This window comes from Gobio gobio (genome assembly GCF_949357685.1).
Source record: "Gobio gobio genome assembly, chromosome: 25".
Taxonomy (NCBI): domain Eukaryota; kingdom Metazoa; phylum Chordata; class Actinopteri; order Cypriniformes; family Gobionidae; genus Gobio; species Gobio gobio.
This window is the reverse complement of record NC_137121.1, coordinates 32,983,445-33,000,767: the sequence shown is the minus strand read 5'-3', so window position 1 is coordinate 33,000,767 and position 17,323 is coordinate 32,983,445.

Sequence of the window (17,323 nt, the reverse complement as noted above, 5' to 3'; positions counted from 1 at the left end):
GTGAAGCCAAAGCGCTGTGATGGCCCCCTGGTGGCTGGCTGCAGTATAGCTCATAAACCCCGCCCTCTCCATGTTATCTAATGAGTAATAAATAAATCAAATTGAACTGCATTCAACCAGGATAGAAATTGCAGACGCACTAGTTTCTCTCTTTTCTGACTCTGGAAGAGCTCATGCTCTGGAGGTGCTGTGGTTTCTTTGACAGCAGACAAATAGTTCTTCATTTTTTTTCCTCATCCCTGTCTCCTTGGAAACAAAGAAAATGTGTTTTCTCAGCTCAAATATGCACCGAGAAAGCAGCAGGGCAATGCTGAGAGAACACAAGCGTTTCCTCTGTGAATAATCAGAGGCGAGATTTCCTCCCTAGCGCAGCGATTCATTACGGGCAAACAAACCTTGCTGTAATTATTCAGCTTTAATGCAGATATTTTCCTGTCTCTCACTTCTGGAGGGACATTATGCAGGAATGCCGGAATGTCTTTGAAGTGATGTGAATGCGTTACGCGCACACACAGGGTTAGCTCATTCCTTCCCGTAATCGTGCTCATGCACATCTTAATCATTTTAATTCTGCATGGACATAATCATTTGCTTTTGATTTAAAGAACCTGATCATTTTTGTTGAGCTACTGTATTGAACCTTTGGATGGGCAACTAGTTTTGTCACTTGTTATTCGGTTGTGTTAAGGGGAAGGACATTTGGATATTGAGGTCTCACCCTTCTGAGACCTCAATATTGGTTAAAATACATATTTGGCGTACACTACAGGACTTTTCTAAGCATGAACTTTATCATTTTGATTTCATGAGATCTTTAAAGTCCATTGTATCAGTGGACTCTGAGAGTTGATTGGCTGATCTAAGGTCATGTCTTTGGTGGATTTACAGTAGTTTTGAATGCCAAATGGATGCGATGGTATTGATTCAAGCACTACAATATAACACAATCTGCACACTCAAAGGCAATCAATGGCTTCTAAATCAAAGTATTACCAAGGAAATGACTTATTTACTAGAACACACACAATAAAGAAAAACACATGTTTTCCATGTATGAACACACACCTTTATTACCCGTCATCCCTGTAGACTTGGCGAGCTGGTGTGAGTGTGTGTTGGGGGCGGGGTGGTGACAGCACCAACGAGGACATGGTTTGTTAAACATGTGATGAAAAGCACAGCTCGGAGAGATTGCAGACAGATGAAGGATACTTCTGGAGAAAGAAGCAGATGAATATACTGAAGGACAAACAGGTTCTAATTGTTAACCTTTAAATGAGTATGATGAGATGACTTATATTACTATAAAAACATAAGTCCATCCCCCTGCAATTTCTACCTAAGGCTCAAATGAATTCTTATTCTACCATGCAGTCTAATCTAGCAAACCGTACTAAAACATCTTCCTATCCTCTTTCACAGGGAAAATACACAAACTGTAGATTAAAAATGTTCCTTCATCTGACTAACAGATGTCGTTGTAGTGAAAACGTGTGTAGCATTTGTTGTGCGAGTAATGACAGAATTACTCAAAGGTTTCAGACAAACTGTCTTTGGTTTAATTAGCACTTGCTCGGTTTGTAATATCTGCGGATCACTTGTTCACACCTCCATCACTCGTGTGCTCTCAGTTCTGCACAAGACCACAGAGAAGAAGTGACAAATGACTGAAAGTTCTGAGAGAAGAAAGAAAGCAAGCAAAGAAAGAAAGAAAGAAAGAAAGAAAGAAAGAAAGAAAGAAAGAAAGAAAGAAAGAAAGAAAGAAAGAAAGAAAGCAAAGAGTAAAGGAAACAAAAGATGGTGAAACAATGAGAAAAGGAAGGGGAACAAAATGGGAAAGTGAATGGGAAGAAGCAGCAGAATGGTGAAAGAGAAGTAGAAGAGGAAAGGGAACAAGAAAGAGAAAGGTAAGATAAGGAGAAAACAACATGGAAAGTTGAACAAGAATGGGAATGGGATGAAGAAGCAGAACGCTGAAAGAGAAAGGGAAGAGGATAGAGAAGGTGAAATGAAGGGGAAGCAAAATGGGAAAGTGATGGGCGGGAATGGGAAGAAAGAGAATGGTAAGATAAGGAGAAAACAACATGGAAAGTCGAACAAGAATGGGAATGGGATGAAGAAGCAGAATGGTGAAAGAGAAGGAGAACTAGAAAGGAAATGGAAAGCAAAGAGAAGGTGAAAGGAAGGAGAAGCAAAATGGGAAAGTGAATGGGAAGAAGCAACAGAATGGTGAAAGAGAAAGGGAAGAGGATAGAGAAGGTGAAATGAAGGGGAAGCAAAATGGGAAAGGGATGGGGCGAGAATGGGAAGGTAACAACAAGAAAACAGAGTAGAAAGAAGAACAAGAGTAGCAATGGGAAAAAGCAGCAGAATGGTGAAAGAGAAGGGGAAGAGGGAAGGGAACAAGAAAGAGAAAGGTAAGATAAGGAGAAAACAACATGGAAAGTCGAACAAGAATGGGAATGGGATGAAGAAGCAGAATGGTGAAAGAGAAGGGGAACTAGAAAAGAAAAGGAAAGCAAAGAGAAGGTGAAAGGAAGGAGAAGCAAAATGGTAGAGTGAATGGGAAGAAGCAACAGAATGGTGAAAGAGAAGGGGAAGAGGAAAGATGAGGTGAAATGAAGGGGAAGCAAAATGGGAAAGGGATGGGGCGGGAATGGGAAGGTAACAACAAGAAAAGAGGAGAAAGAAGAACAAGGGTAGGAATGGGAAAAAGCAGCAGAAAGAAGGGGAAGAGGAAAGGGAAGGTGAAATGAAAGGGAAGTTAAATATAAAAGGAAATTGGAACAAGAAAGGGAAATGGGAGGTAAAGAGAAAATGGAATAGAAAGGCAAACAAGAATGGGATTGGAAATAAGTGGAATGAAAAAGAAGGGGAACCAGAAATGGAGTGGAAAGGGAACCATATAGGAACGGGAACCAGAAAGGAAGGAACAAGGGAATGGGAATGTAGCAAGGTATGTTGTTATGGGAAGGAGGCGGAAACTGGCGAACGTTTAAAGACTTTAATATTACAAAATAAACAAGCACCAAAATGAAACTAAAAGCGACAGCCCCTCACGGTCGACCTGCTTGCCACAGGGAACCAGAAAAGAAAGGGGAAAAGGACTGTCAAATGGAGACCGAAAGAAACTTGGTGATCTAAGGCCTTGTTTACTCTTGTTTACTTATTGTTCTGTTTTGTTGTTGTGTTTTTCATTAAGAATAATAGGCTAATGAACCCACCATTCAATCAATCCACCGCCGAATTGGTGCAAATTTGAAAGTGAAAGTATAATGCGGTCTCAGTTCATTCCTATGGAAGCTCAACTTCTATAGGAATTCAAAGAAAACGTATGACTGCCTGTGCGTCGTTTTTCGACGTGCAGTACTTTGATTTGATTTAATTGAGAAACCTTTGGCGTCATATACAGACGTGTTGGGCATGGTTATCGTCATGATGAAACTATATATCGGATTATGATTTTGCCATTATGACATGGAGTGTGATTCTCAATTTAATCAGCCAGCATCATTTTATTTGCATTTAACGTTATTTTCTTTTTTTTATTTACGCTACTCGACACGTTTAAACACGTAACCCAACCCCATCCCTAAACCTATCCATTAGTGTATTATAAAACACAGGATATAACAGGCAGATCCGACTGCAGCCACATTTATTCAAAAAGTAAAAATATCCAAGTGTTCAGAGGCCAAACGATTGATTTGTGTGAAGAAAATCCCCAAAAGCGATCAAGTCCATCCGCCGAAGATCATGAACACATTTCAAAAATTGCTGCTTTTGTTCTTCACATGGAGATATCGTATGACTTCAGAAGACTTGGAATGAAACATGAGTCAATTCTTTTATACTGTTTTACAGTCAACCTGTGACTGTACTTGTATTTGCCTGTTACGTGTTTTATATTGTGTAGAAGTGGGTAGGTTTAGGGTAGGAGTGGGGTTAGTTGCACCAACATATAAAAGCCTTGATATGACGCATTGGGCAAACAACTGAAATCAATGGAGTAACTTACCCTGTGCGTCAGGATATGACGCTAAATGGGTACCCTGTGCATTTAAAAGTGACGCCGAAGGGAACTGACCAAGCGTCAATATGTGACGAAGAGGAGAGAGACCGTGTTGGTAAACGGGAATGTGTCTCCACCTGTGAGCCGATCGACCAAAATTGTAATACCAGGTGTAAACAGTGCCTAGGTGTGATGTGGTTTTGCTTGTGCTTGAATGCCTGCCTCACACTCAGTGTTTGAGAACAGAGCCGAATGTGTGACAGTGTGAAAGTATGAAGATGTGTCATAGACCTGGTTTCATTCCTTTGCCTTTACGTGTCTGTGTCTGAAAGCATACACAATGCATTGTCTCTTGTTATTATCTCTCCTCTTGTGTTTAAAACAGCCTTTCGGAACAGCTCTCAATCTTTTGTGATATTGCCTTGCGTTGCCTCAGTTTCGTCAGCAGACTCTCGCCAGCTTTGCTGATAGATAACTATATAAATAGATCTCCACATGGACCAGGCTGTGTGTTCACAGCAGCTGCTGTAAGTGAGAACATTTGAGGTTTGGTAGGAGTATTTGAAACACATTCTGGGGTAATGAGTCCAAGAAGTGGTTTAGGTTCTGCAAAGGAAATGGCCATGGTTGGATGTTTGGGCTGGATGATCTGTGTAGGTCGACTGCACTGCAGAGTTCAGCTCAATCCCCAATCAAACCTTCCTGTAATTTCCCAGTAACTCTGAAGACCTTTGCTTGGGGCTGGAGCCAAAGATTTGAGGAAACCTGGTGCAGTTGCTGGCTTCGGCTTCAATTGGGCATGGTTGTTACAGTTTCCTTGTAGTTTCGTCAAGTCCTGAGAGCCAATGTCCTGCAAAGTTTAGCTCCAACCAACACATTTACCTGGAAGTTTCTAGTAATTCTGAAGACCTTGAATAGTTAGTTCATGTGTGTTTATTTAAGATTGGAGCTAAACTCTACAGTATGGCCCTCCAGGAGCAGAATTAGATACCTGTTGTACATTAAAGCCAAGTAGGCACTGAGTTTTGGGAGTGGCAAACACATTTAAACCTCAGAATTATACTTTGGTGTCTGTGAAATACAACTCACAGATTCAAAACAGCTCACATAGTGGTAGCATGCATTTGGATATTCTTGATGTGTGAACATTTAGAAAAATGTTTCAATGCTTTTTGTCAATGCATTAAAGCTCTATCCAAAACAACACTGGACCCCTAGACCCCATTTTTGTTTTCACGGAATAAATGCATACAGGTTTGGTGGGTGAACTATTCAGTCTTTAGCATCCTTGTTATCGCGCTCACCTCCCATACAGATTGACACCATTCTCTAATAAACATAAAAACACATAACACATAAATATCAGGTGAAATGGTCAGATGTTAGACTGAGCTTTTTTGAGCAATACTTTTCAGTATTGACGGAAATATTTTTATAATCAAGCTCTCATCTTAAAGGAACACACCACTACATTTTCCAACTCCCCTAGAGTTAAACAGTTGAGTTTTACCGTTTTTGAATCCATTCAGCCGATCTCCGGGTCTGGCGGTAGCACTTTTAGCATAGCGTCGCGTAGATCAATGAATCTGATTAGACCGTTAGCATCTCGCTCAAATGACCAAAGAGTTTCGATATTTTTCCTATTTAAAACTTGACTCTTCTGTAGTTACGTCGTGTACTAAGTTTCATTTTGCTCTGTAGAGACCAGCAGTGGATTATTTAGCGTTCACAGAAAATGGGCAAAGAGGCGGGACGTGGGCGGAGCTGAGGTGACGCGATGACTAACAGACAGCAGACAAACGGCAATCCACCTGTCACATTTAAAATGGCCACGCCCTTAACCCTCAGAGCCCGACGGCATCGCCCACGACGTCACACGGCACCTCCGATAAATATCTATATTATTTCATGAAACTTTTATCGATTTTCTTACCGTTTTTTCCAGCAGAAAGCTAACGAGCTAGCCATCACGGGGGTGTCTTTGGTGTCTTTGTAGCCTTTACAGAAGGTTTTCTATCCAGCCTGGAACATGTGCATCTTTTTGGAGTTGTTCAGCAATAAATCAAAACGCTTACATCCAAGATATATCCACTTGATGTCCATAATTTATAAATTTTCCGTCATTTTTGCCGCTAGCGCGATGCTAGCTGCCATTTTGGATGAGGGTTTGACCAATGACAGGCTGATCCGTCATCCACGTTGGTGTGCGTCATTACGCATTACCACAGCTCTGTTATTGTGGAGAGAGAGAGGCGCATGGCTAGTGTTGAGGATAGAGAGAGAGAGACGCGCTGCAGTTTTGTGGAGAAAGTTTGAGGAAAAAGTTTGAGAAGAATGTTTGTGGAGAAGTTCCTGATAGGAACTGTTTTGAGGCTTGGCACCAGTAAATGTCCAAAATCCAAAGAGGCCAAAAGCGCCTGGACTTTTTTTGGAAAAATGTAAATAGTTTTGGTTCTGTATAAGTTATCATGTTTATTCCTGAGTTCCAGGACTCCAAAGACTTGAACAAACTGTTTTCCAGAGGAAATATGCTTAGCTTTTATTTATTTGTGTGTGTTTTCAATAAATATTTGAGTGATTCAATTTCCGTTTTATGTTTTCATTTGTCTTTATGGTCCCATAACTTATTTTACATTCAGGTGACATCAATGCAACACAAAAATACTGACAGTGCAGCTTGTCTTGAAAAAAAAGAGGTGTGTCAATTGTCTGTGCACAACAGGGTTGATGTTTTACAAGCTTTTTTAGTAAATAACACCAGGCGGAAAATTAATTGTAAAAATACCCTTAGGTCTTAAAGGGTTAATTATGCAGGACATTAATGCTTTATATAATGTAATCTAATGAGTTTAAAAAAAAATTCACCCCCCTCACAGTCGTTATGAAGGGCACAATTATATATATAGACCAAAACCACAATTTGTTCCAGACTTTAAACATGTTTTGGGCATTTTAACATGAGCTCAATGAGATTCTGCTCGCTTCTGGAGCGATGAATTGCAGTTTAAGTCACTTCCGTATTGGCTTCAAGAGAAACTGCGGGAGGTTGCCGCTTGGGTAAAACTCAACTGTTTAACTCTAGGGAAATGAGCCTATTTAAAAAAATAAGAGGCGTGTTTCTTTAAACTTGTCACATTGCACCGCCTTCTCCATTTATGGTGCGTTCACACCAGACGTGAATGAAGCAAATAAATTGCGCTATTTGCGCATAGTTGGACGCTTGAACATTTTGAGTTTACTCGGTTCATTCACGTGTGACATTCACTTCACAACAGATGTGAATTCGCGTCATGGGAGGGGCTTCTGCCAGCCGGCTCGTCTCATTACGAAATGGCTGACATGATTGTAGTCTTAATAGGGTGAATTCAGGGTGATATGGACACTTTTTCCAAGTCATCTCACCCTATGTATAGCTCAAATTCAGTAAAGAGCGTTTTTTACAACTTACCTGATTGCCCGACCTCCTTACTCACTTTCTTCCAAGCAAGATCCTTTTTATTCCTGTTTCTATAAAGTACGTATTATTTTGTCCTCATTGTTGTCAGTACTAGAGCAAGCTCCTGATTGGTTAACGTGGCGTGAATATTCGCCAAAGTTCCGATTTTTCAACTCACGCCATTCACGCGAATCACACGTCAAATGCTCAATTCGCTCCAATCTGGTCATTCGCGCGAATCACACCACAGAATGTCTATTCGTGTCTTTGCATTGGCTTAACATGTAAATCACTCGCACAAAACGCTTCATTCGTGTCTGGTGTGAACGCACCATTTGGATACATATGCTACCTTATCTTATAAGGCATAATGTTGCTTATTTTTAGAGCAGCCTTTGCATCTAAACCATTCCCATGGTGCCTCAAAATTCTATATAGGTCTTGGATCATAGTGGAGGTGTTTTAACAAAACTGTGGACTTCAGCTGTAAATTTTTTAAAACATCAATCCTAGATGCTAAGCAAGACGGATACAAGCAACGCACAATTACACCATCATTATTTCTGTGGACATTTCGATTCAGCCCCTAGCCTTTTCATCTCCAAGTTTTTTTTCCCCCTCTCCCTGGTCTCATCTAAATAACATTTTAATCAAAGGCTGTGTTGGAGAGAGAGAGAGAGAGAGAGAGAGAGAGAGCTGTAGGATTCATTAAAGTCTAAGCCCCGTCTCTCTCTCAGGCTCATGCACACACATGCACAGATCCCATCTGCTGAGGGTCAGCTCTGAATAGTAGAGTTGGTCCCCGGGGACGTGTTGGCCCTTCTCAGCGTGTGCTTAAGCAGATTTGGCTCCTGCTCGCTCACTCTCTGTCTGTCTGGAGAGGTCCTGTCTTTCTCCAGAAGTCTCCCTCTCCTCTTAATCACTGTCAGAGTCAGAGGCCTTGAGTCACACCTGAGTCCCACACCTCTGGAAGAACCTAACAAAGGAGATCTCTTTAATATCTCGGTAGTTTCTCCTAGACAGCAAAAGAAGAGCAGATAGAGAGTTTTTCTGATGTCTATTCTCCTAATGCCCCGTTCACACTACAAGCAACACTCAGCGGCAAATCGACACAATCCCGTTCATTTCAGCGACCGTTTGCGACGCGGCGAAGTTGAGATATGTTCAACTTTATGTAAATGAAGAGCGACTTTCTGGAGCAACAACCAATAGGAGTGAAGTAAGTGGAGCACACGTGATCCATCGCTCTTCAGTGTTGAGGCGAGTTGAAGGAGCTCATTTAAGTGGTCAGCAACTGTCCTATAATTTATAATATGTCTCCGTGTACATATGGAGGTATTGGCCGTGCTGACTCCTGGAGTGCGTTTCCCGAAAGCGTCGTTAGCCAACTATGGACGCAAGTTCCGTCGTTATCAGGGGTGCGTTTCACGACGTAACTCACTGCTGAACTACCATAGTACGATGCATCGTTGAGGAAGTCAACTAGCTAGTCACAACTGTTTCCCGAAACCGTATTGTCGCAAATCTGTCGTTCAACAGCGTTGGTTAATGAAGTCACGCAGGTGGTGGAGTAATAACTGCTTTTAATGAATTATTTTGGGATCTAATTAATGCTACACTCCAAAAAATTATTTGTTGAATTTACTTAAAAAAGCAGCGTCTAGTGGTTCCACACAACTATATTGAGCAATTTTTACAAAAAACTATTTAGTTACATGAGCAAAAGAAAGTCAAGTAAACGAACAAAATTTCTTTAAGTAAATACAAACCATTTGAATTTCTCACTGTAACGTAATATTTATATGTGCAGTTTACTTAATAATGTTACGTTAAATGTATAAATGTTTATTATGTCAGCCTATGATTGAATCTGGAAATAAAGCAAAATAACTGAGAAAAATAATAATAAGTCCTCAGGTGTCATGTCCATAATTTATAGCAAACAATCTAGCATTAATTCAACCTTGAACAGATCCATTAAAAGCAGTTATTACTCCACCACCTGCGTGACATCATTAACCAATGCGGTTGAACGACAGATTTGCGACAATGCGGTTTCGGGAAACAGTCGTGACTAGCAGTGTTGCCAAGTCTGCGAATTTCCCGCTACTTCAATTCTGTTGCCGCGGGCTGTTTTTCATGTCCACAGGTTGAAGCGACCCCAATTATGTGATATTTTTCCCCGGGAATGTGAATTTTAGCAGGCAGCCCTGCCAAAAAAACACATATTTTACCCCCCAAACAAGATATTTACCGGGGGAACAGGTCTGGAAGATATGCATAGCAGACTATCATCTGATAGTATAATTTTTACCTAAAATGCTAAATGCAATGTACTTTATAAATTTGTAATCCCACAGCGTGAACTTGTGTTACTTATTTGAAAAAGGAATCTGATTGCGTAACTCAAGTTACGTGTAATGTGTTACGGCCACATAATAAGACCAGTAATGTTAAGACAAGTAAGTAAATAGTTATATTTTCTGATTTTGATCTCACGGTGACTCAGTTACTTTAACTGCGCATTTCTAGTAGGCGACTCCATCTTATCTCTCTCCAGGATGGCGGGCGAATGCTAAATAATCCACTGCTGGTCCCTACAGAGCAAACCTGGCAACCCGAGCCAATGCAGAGATGCTTTTTCCAGGGAGAAAAAATACTGTCAGTTCCCACGGCATCAGCAGGATCGAACTATTTTAAGATGGTGTGAAGAACAGAGCGGTGGAAGGGGGAGGGGATGATTCTCAAGCACAGGAAAAGTGTTGATAAGTGATGAAATATTCATTTAGTTCTGTGCCGTAGTACCAGACACCAGACTTCTCTGGTCCAACCCGTCAGGTTTCTAACACTGAGGCGTCAGCCAGCGTTTGTGTAATTCGAGAGAATGAACTACTGTCCCTGTGCATGGGGGGAGTAATCTAAAACCTAATTACATGAATAAATGCCTCAGGGCATCGATAGTTCATAGACATGACAGAGAGAAACAACTGCCCAACACACACACATAAGAAAAGTCTCTTTTCCCTAGGAACGTCCTCTGTAACATAGCACAACCCATATTGATCGGTTACATTCTTGATGCTTTATTTTTTACATTTTATTAAGAAAAATACTGTATATTACAGTTTACCGTGTGGTTGTTAACACATTTCTGTATGGTTGCTAGGATGTTTTGGTTGGTTACTAAAGCATTGATTGGTGGTTGCTAAGGTATTCTGAGTGTTTTTAAACCAGTTTTAATGTTTTCGCAAGGGTTTGTGGGTGGTTGGCAGTGCGTTCTTAAAGGCACAGTATGTAAGATTTTTGCATTAAGATATCCAAAAAATACTAGCACAATGTTATATATATTTGTTCACTTGTGTAATTGCATTATCCCAAACGTTCCCAGCATTCATCTCAGCAATTTTTAACCAGTGTACGTCCTTCCTCATTGTGTCATTTGTCAAAGGCGTCACGTCCGGGTTATCCTCGGTTTCCGCTTTTACAACACAGTGAGTCTCATGGAAAAATGTGGATATAGCGAGCACGACACTCTGTTTCTCCCAAACATCTAATATTGGTCTAGGTTTTAGAAGTTCTGGGTTTTTGAAGGTCTGGTATTGGTCTAGATGTTGGGGGTCTGGTTTTGGCCTAGATGTTGGGGGTCTGGTGTTGGTCTATATTTTGGGGGTCCGGTATTTGTCTAGATTTGGGGGTCTGGTACTGGTATAGATTTGGGGGTCTGGCATTGATCTAGATTTTGGGGGTCTGGTACTGGTCTAGATGTTTGGGGGTCTGGAATTTATCTAGATTTTGGGGGTCTGGTATTGGTCTATATTTTGGGGGTCTGGTATTGGTCTATATTTTGGGGGTCTGGTATTGGTCTATATTTTGGGGGTCTGGTATTGGTATAGATTTTGGGGGTGTATTGGTCTATATTTTGGGGGTCTGGTATTGGTCTATATTTTGGGGGTCTGGAATTGATCTAGATTTTGGGGGTCTGGTATTGGTCCAGATTTTGGGGGTCTGGAATTGGTCTAGATTTTGGGGGTCTGGTATTGGTCTATATTTTGGGGGTCTGGTATTGGTCTATATTTTGGGGGCCTGGTATTGGTCTATATTTTGGGGGTCTGGTATTGGTCTATATTTTGGGGGTCTGGTATTGGTCTATATTTTGGGGGTCTGGTATTGGTATAGATTTTGGGGGTGTATTGGTCTATATTTTGGGGGTCTGGTATTGGTCTATATTTTGGGGGTCTGGTATTGGTCTAGATTTGGGGGTTTGGTACTGGTCTAGATTTTGGGGGTCTGGCATTGATCTAGATTTTGGGAGTCTGGTATTGGTCTAGACTTTGGGGGTCTGGTACTGGTCTAGATGTTGAGGGTCTGGTATTGGTCTAGATTTGGGGGGTCTGGGACTGGTCTAGATTTTGGGGGTCTGGTACTGGTCTAGATTTTGGGGGTTTGGTATTGGTCTAGATTTTGGGGGTCTGGTATTGGTCTAGATTTTGGGGGTCTGGTACTGGTCTAGATGTTGGGGGGTCTGGTTTTGGCCTAGATTTTGGGGGCCTGGTACTGGTCTAGATTTTGGGGGTCTGGTACTGGTCTAGATTTTGGGGGTCTGGTTTTGGCCTAGATTTTGGGGGTTTGGTATTGGTCTAGATTTTGGGGGTCTGGTATTGGTCTAGACTTTGGGGGTCTGGTACTGGTCTGGTACTGGTCTAGATTTTGGGGGTCTGGTATTGGTATAGATTTTGGGGGTCTGGTATTGGTCTAGATTTTGGGGGTCTGGTACTGGTCTAGATTTTGGGGGTCTGGTACTGGTCTAGATTTTGGGGGTCTGGTACTGGTCTAGATTTTGGGGGTCTGGTACTGGTCTAGATTTTGGGGGTCTGGTATTGGTCTAGATTTTGGGGGTCTGGTACTGGTCTAGATTTTGGGGGTCTGGTACTGGTCTAGATTTTGGGGGTCTGGTACTGGTCTAGATTTTGGGGGTCTGGTACTGGTCCAGTACTTATCAGCTTTCTCGTTCAAGCCCTGATGATCACTGAATCAGTCTGGGACTGATATTATTAGTGAACTGCTGTTCATGTCTAATGCCATACAGAAATTGAATAAAGTTATCAAGCAGTCTGCACTGCATAAATAATAAAGAAAAATAATGATTTGAAAAAGAGACGGTTAGAATATTAGGGCCCAGTGTGAGTCACCATTGACTGTTGTTTAGTCATCCGTGACGAACATCATACTAGAGCACAGACTTGAGCAAACCACACGTCTGCCTCTGCACGACAGAATCCATCTGATGAAACGCCCCTTTGCAATAACTGAGTGTTTAGGGAGAGTTAAGTCGGATTGGGAGGGGTTCACAGAAATAATTGTGTTTGGCTCCTGGTGTCCCATGAGCCTTCAGAGGTTTGGTCATTACATACCCATTCTGGATGCTGATTAGAACCCCACGGCCTCTAGGGATGCTGGGATACCCTTCAACACCTGCTGCCCTGAGCACAGCACTGGATCAAACTCATTTATCACACACACACACACACACACACACACACACACATACACACACACACACACACACACACACACACACACACACACACACACACACACACACACACACACACACACACACACACACACACACACACCACACACACACATTACTCTTTGTTTGGTCAAAAGCAGAATAGCGATTCCAGAACTGAAGTTTAGGCTTTTCCTATCGGTATACACCATCACAAATATGCGTGTTGTGTGTGGGGGGGTGAGATGATGCACGTGGGTGGATTTGTCACGGAGGCAATTGGCGTGACGCGTGTCACCGGTGGGCTGTGGGAAAACATGTTCCGGTCGGCTGCTGACAGCAGTGTGTGTCCTGTCACATTAACACATGCCACAGAGGAAGCCAGCCCAGGTCATTAAAGTGAGACGGCCCATCTTTCATTTTCAGCAGAGCACGACTGCTTACCATTCTCCAGTCCGGAGAGCAGGGTCGAACGGGGAAGGGATAATTTAAAGATATCTTACAGCATTCTGACTGAATAACAGATGAAGGAATTCAGCAGAGTCCAGTTCAAAGACCACTTCATTGTGTTTCAGTAAAAACCATGAAACTGATTGAGGTATTACGATTTAGAGGGTATTTTATTGTTCTGGGTTTTGTGGTGTCTGGTCTAGATTTTAGTTTGTGGGAGTCTGATACTGGTCTAGTTTTGGGGGATCTGGTGTTGGTCTAGGTTTTAGAAGGGCTGGGATTTTGAAGGATTGGTACTGTCTATATTTTGGGGGGTCTCGTATTGGTCTATATTTTGAGGGTCTGGTACTGGTCTAGTTTTTGGTGGGCCTGGTATTGGTCTAGGTTTTAGATGGCCTGGGATCTTGAAGGTCTGGTACTGGTCTAGTTTTTGGTGGGCCTGGTATTGGTCTAGGTTTTAGATGGCCTAGGATTTTGAGGGTCTGGCATTGGTCCAGATTTTACAGGGTCTGATGTTGGTCTAGGTTTTAGAAGGGCTGGGATTTTGAAGGTCTGATACTGGGCTAGATTTTAGGGGTCTGGTATTGGTCTAGGTTTTAGAAGGGCTGAGATTTTAACGGTCTGGTACTGGTCTAGATTTTGGGGGGTCTGGTCTTGGTCTAGGTTTTAGATGGCCTGGGATTTTGAGGGTCTGGTACTGGTTTAGTTTTTTGGGGGTCTGGTGTTGGTCTAGGTTTTAGATGGCCTGGGATTTTGAAGGTCTGGTACTGGTCTAGTTTTTGGTGGGCCTGGTATTGGTCTAGGTTTTAGATGGCCTGGGATCTTGAAGGTCTGGTACTGGTCTAGTTTTTGGTGGGCCTGGTATTGGTCTAGGTTTTAGATGGCCTGGGATTTTGAGGGTCTGGTACTGGTTTAGTTTTTTGGGGGTCTGGTATTGGTCTAGGTTTTAGATGGCCTGGGATTTTGAAGGTCTGGTACTGGTTTAGTTTTTTGGGGGTCTGGTGTTGGTCTAGGTTTTAGATGGCCTGGGATTTTGAAGGTCTGGTACTGGTTTAGTTTTTTGGGGGTCTGGTGTTGGTCTAGGTTTTAGATGGCCTGGGATTTTGAAGGTCTGGTACTGGTTTAGTTTTTTGGGGGTCTGGTGTTGGTCTAGGTTTTAGATGGCCTGGGATTTTGAAGGTCTGGTACTGGTCTAGTTTTTGGTGGGCCTGGTATTGGTCTAGGTTTTAGATGGCCTGGGATCTTGAAGGTCTGGTACTGGTCTAGTTTTTGGTGGGCCTGGTATTGGTCTAGGTTTTAGATGGCCTGGGATTTTGAGGGTCTGGTACTGGTTTAGTTTTTTGGGGGTCTGGTATTGGTCTAGGTTTTAGATGGCCTGGGATTTTGAAGGTCTGGTACTGGTTTAGTTTTTTGGGGGTCTGGTATTGGTCTAGGTTTTAGATGGCCTGGGATCTTGAAGGTCTGGTACTGGTTTAGTTTTTGGTGGGCCTGGTATTGGTCTAGGTTTTAGATGGCCTGGGATCTTGAAGGTCTGGTACTGGTCTAGTTTTTGGTGGGCCTGGTATTGGTCTAGGTTTTAGATGGCCTGGGATCTTGAAGGTCTGGTACTGGTCTAGTTTTTAGTGGGCCTGGTATTGGTCTAGGTTTTAGATGGCCTAGGATTTTGAGGGTCTGGCATTGGTCCAGATTTTATGGGGTCTGGTGTTGGTCTAGGTTTTAGAAGGACTGGGATTTTGAAGGTCTGATACTGGTCTAGATTTTAGGGGTCTGGTATTGGTCTAGGTTTTAGAAGGGCTGGGATTTTAAAGGTCTGGTACTGGTCTAGATTTTTTTTGGGGGGGACTGGTGTTGGTCTAGGTTTTAGAAGGGCTGGAATTTTAAAGGTCTGGTACTGGTCTAGATTTTGGGGGGTCTGGTGTTGGTCTAGGTTTTTAGAAGGGCTGGGATTTTAAAGGTCTGGTACTGGTCTAGATTTTTGGAGGGTCTGGTGTTGGTCTAGGTTTAAGATGGCCTGGGATTTTGAGGGTCTGGTACTGGTCTAGATTTTGGGGGGCCTGGTGTTGGTCTAGGTTTTAGAAGGCCTGGGTATATTTTGGGGGGTCTGGTATTGGTCTGGCTCTTTAATTCGGTTCTATCCTCTCATGTCTAATAACAGGTAAATGAGCAGCAGTCTGGAGTAGGGCTGGTGTTGAGTGATATTGATTAGTGATTTGTTTCCATCTAATTGCTGGTGGTAATTTGTCCTTCGTTGGTCGTTCACCTAAATCAGATCCACTGGTGTAATGAGTCACATCTATCCACTCTGACTACATACACATTTACACACTTCAGAAATGCTTGACTGATTTTTGGATGGATATTAAATACATTTTGAGGACATAATATGTTGCAGGAAGCAGAGCAGCACTTTCACAAACCCTAAAAGAAGTACAGGTGTAAAAAGAGCACTTTTTATGGAAATAATACTGTATGTAATGTTTGGAGAAGCATGTGTTTACTCAGTAGCGTAACTAAAGTATAATGTCATTTCTATTTATACAAATATTTGTGATGATGTTGGAATATTTGAAATATATTAACTTTAAAGGTACCACACTATGGTTTGAAATCATAGTTTTAAAATGTTGAGTTCCTTGAAATGAAAAATTTGAGTTCATACAACGAAGGAGATTGGTTTCATAAACACACATTCAAAATATGATGTTATCTGAACTCCATTCATATCTGTGCAATGGAAGAGAGACACACAAGTCAATGCCCAGGATGATTTTAATGACTATATCATGCAAAAATAATCATCATACTCTATAAAGAACATCAACTCTTATCTTTTCAAAACCAGAAAATTGCCTCTAAATTTTGGTCCACCAGTCACAAAAATCAACGGAAAGACATGATAACGTCCTCATCTGAATATAAAAATCACACTTAGTGAGCAGTTCATACAGTTTAACACTTTTTGACATCAACAAATCGCTCCGTTTGACACGACAATATAATAGAACAATCACTTGTGCACTTCAGTCTCAGGCAAGAGGCCATGAACAGAGCTTCAGGTGTGTGATTTAGGCATCACAGAACACACAGATCTAGAAAACATTGAGCGGAGAGAAAGCATGGCTCAGATTCCCACCTCTGAACATGTCCACGCGTCCGCAACCATTCCCATGACCGGACGCAATTCAGATCTGATGGATTGCTGATGTTATTAGTAAATTATTGCAGTACATGTTCTTAATAGGTGGTGTTTTTTATTCATTATTGGATCGAGGAACAGTTTCAGACTTTGACACATCACTGCTGGTTAGCGAAACACAACACACTGGTCTGTGTCATGAGTGGAGGAGCATCAGAGGGAATCTCACAAAAGCTTTTCATTCTTCAGAGAAAACCAATAAACCTTAGGACCGTACCATTTTTATTCATTGTTGACATTATTTTCATGAAAAGAAGCACCGCCCAGGTTATTTATTTATATGATCTTTTAAATGCTTTACTATTTAACACTATCTTTTTATTTATTTGTGCATTCATTTAATGAGAATTTGGGGGGATGTGCTTAATTAATTAATTAAATGTGCTTAATTGTCATAAATGTCAAAAATCAATCAATAAAAAACGGTCCTAAAAACATGCTTGATTTTCTTAATGCATAATATAATGTTTTATTAAAGGGTTCGTTCACCCAAAAATGAGCATTCTGTCATTAATTACTCATGTCGTTCCATAAATGAAGATGTTTTTGATGAAATTTGAGAGCTTTCTGTCCACTGACGCTTCAGAAAGTTCATTCATATGAACGGAGCGGTTTACATGATGAACACTTTATATGATGAACAGATTTAATTTAGGCTTTTATTCACATTTAAATAGAAACTCACACATCAGTTAAGGTAAACAGAAGCTCAAACAT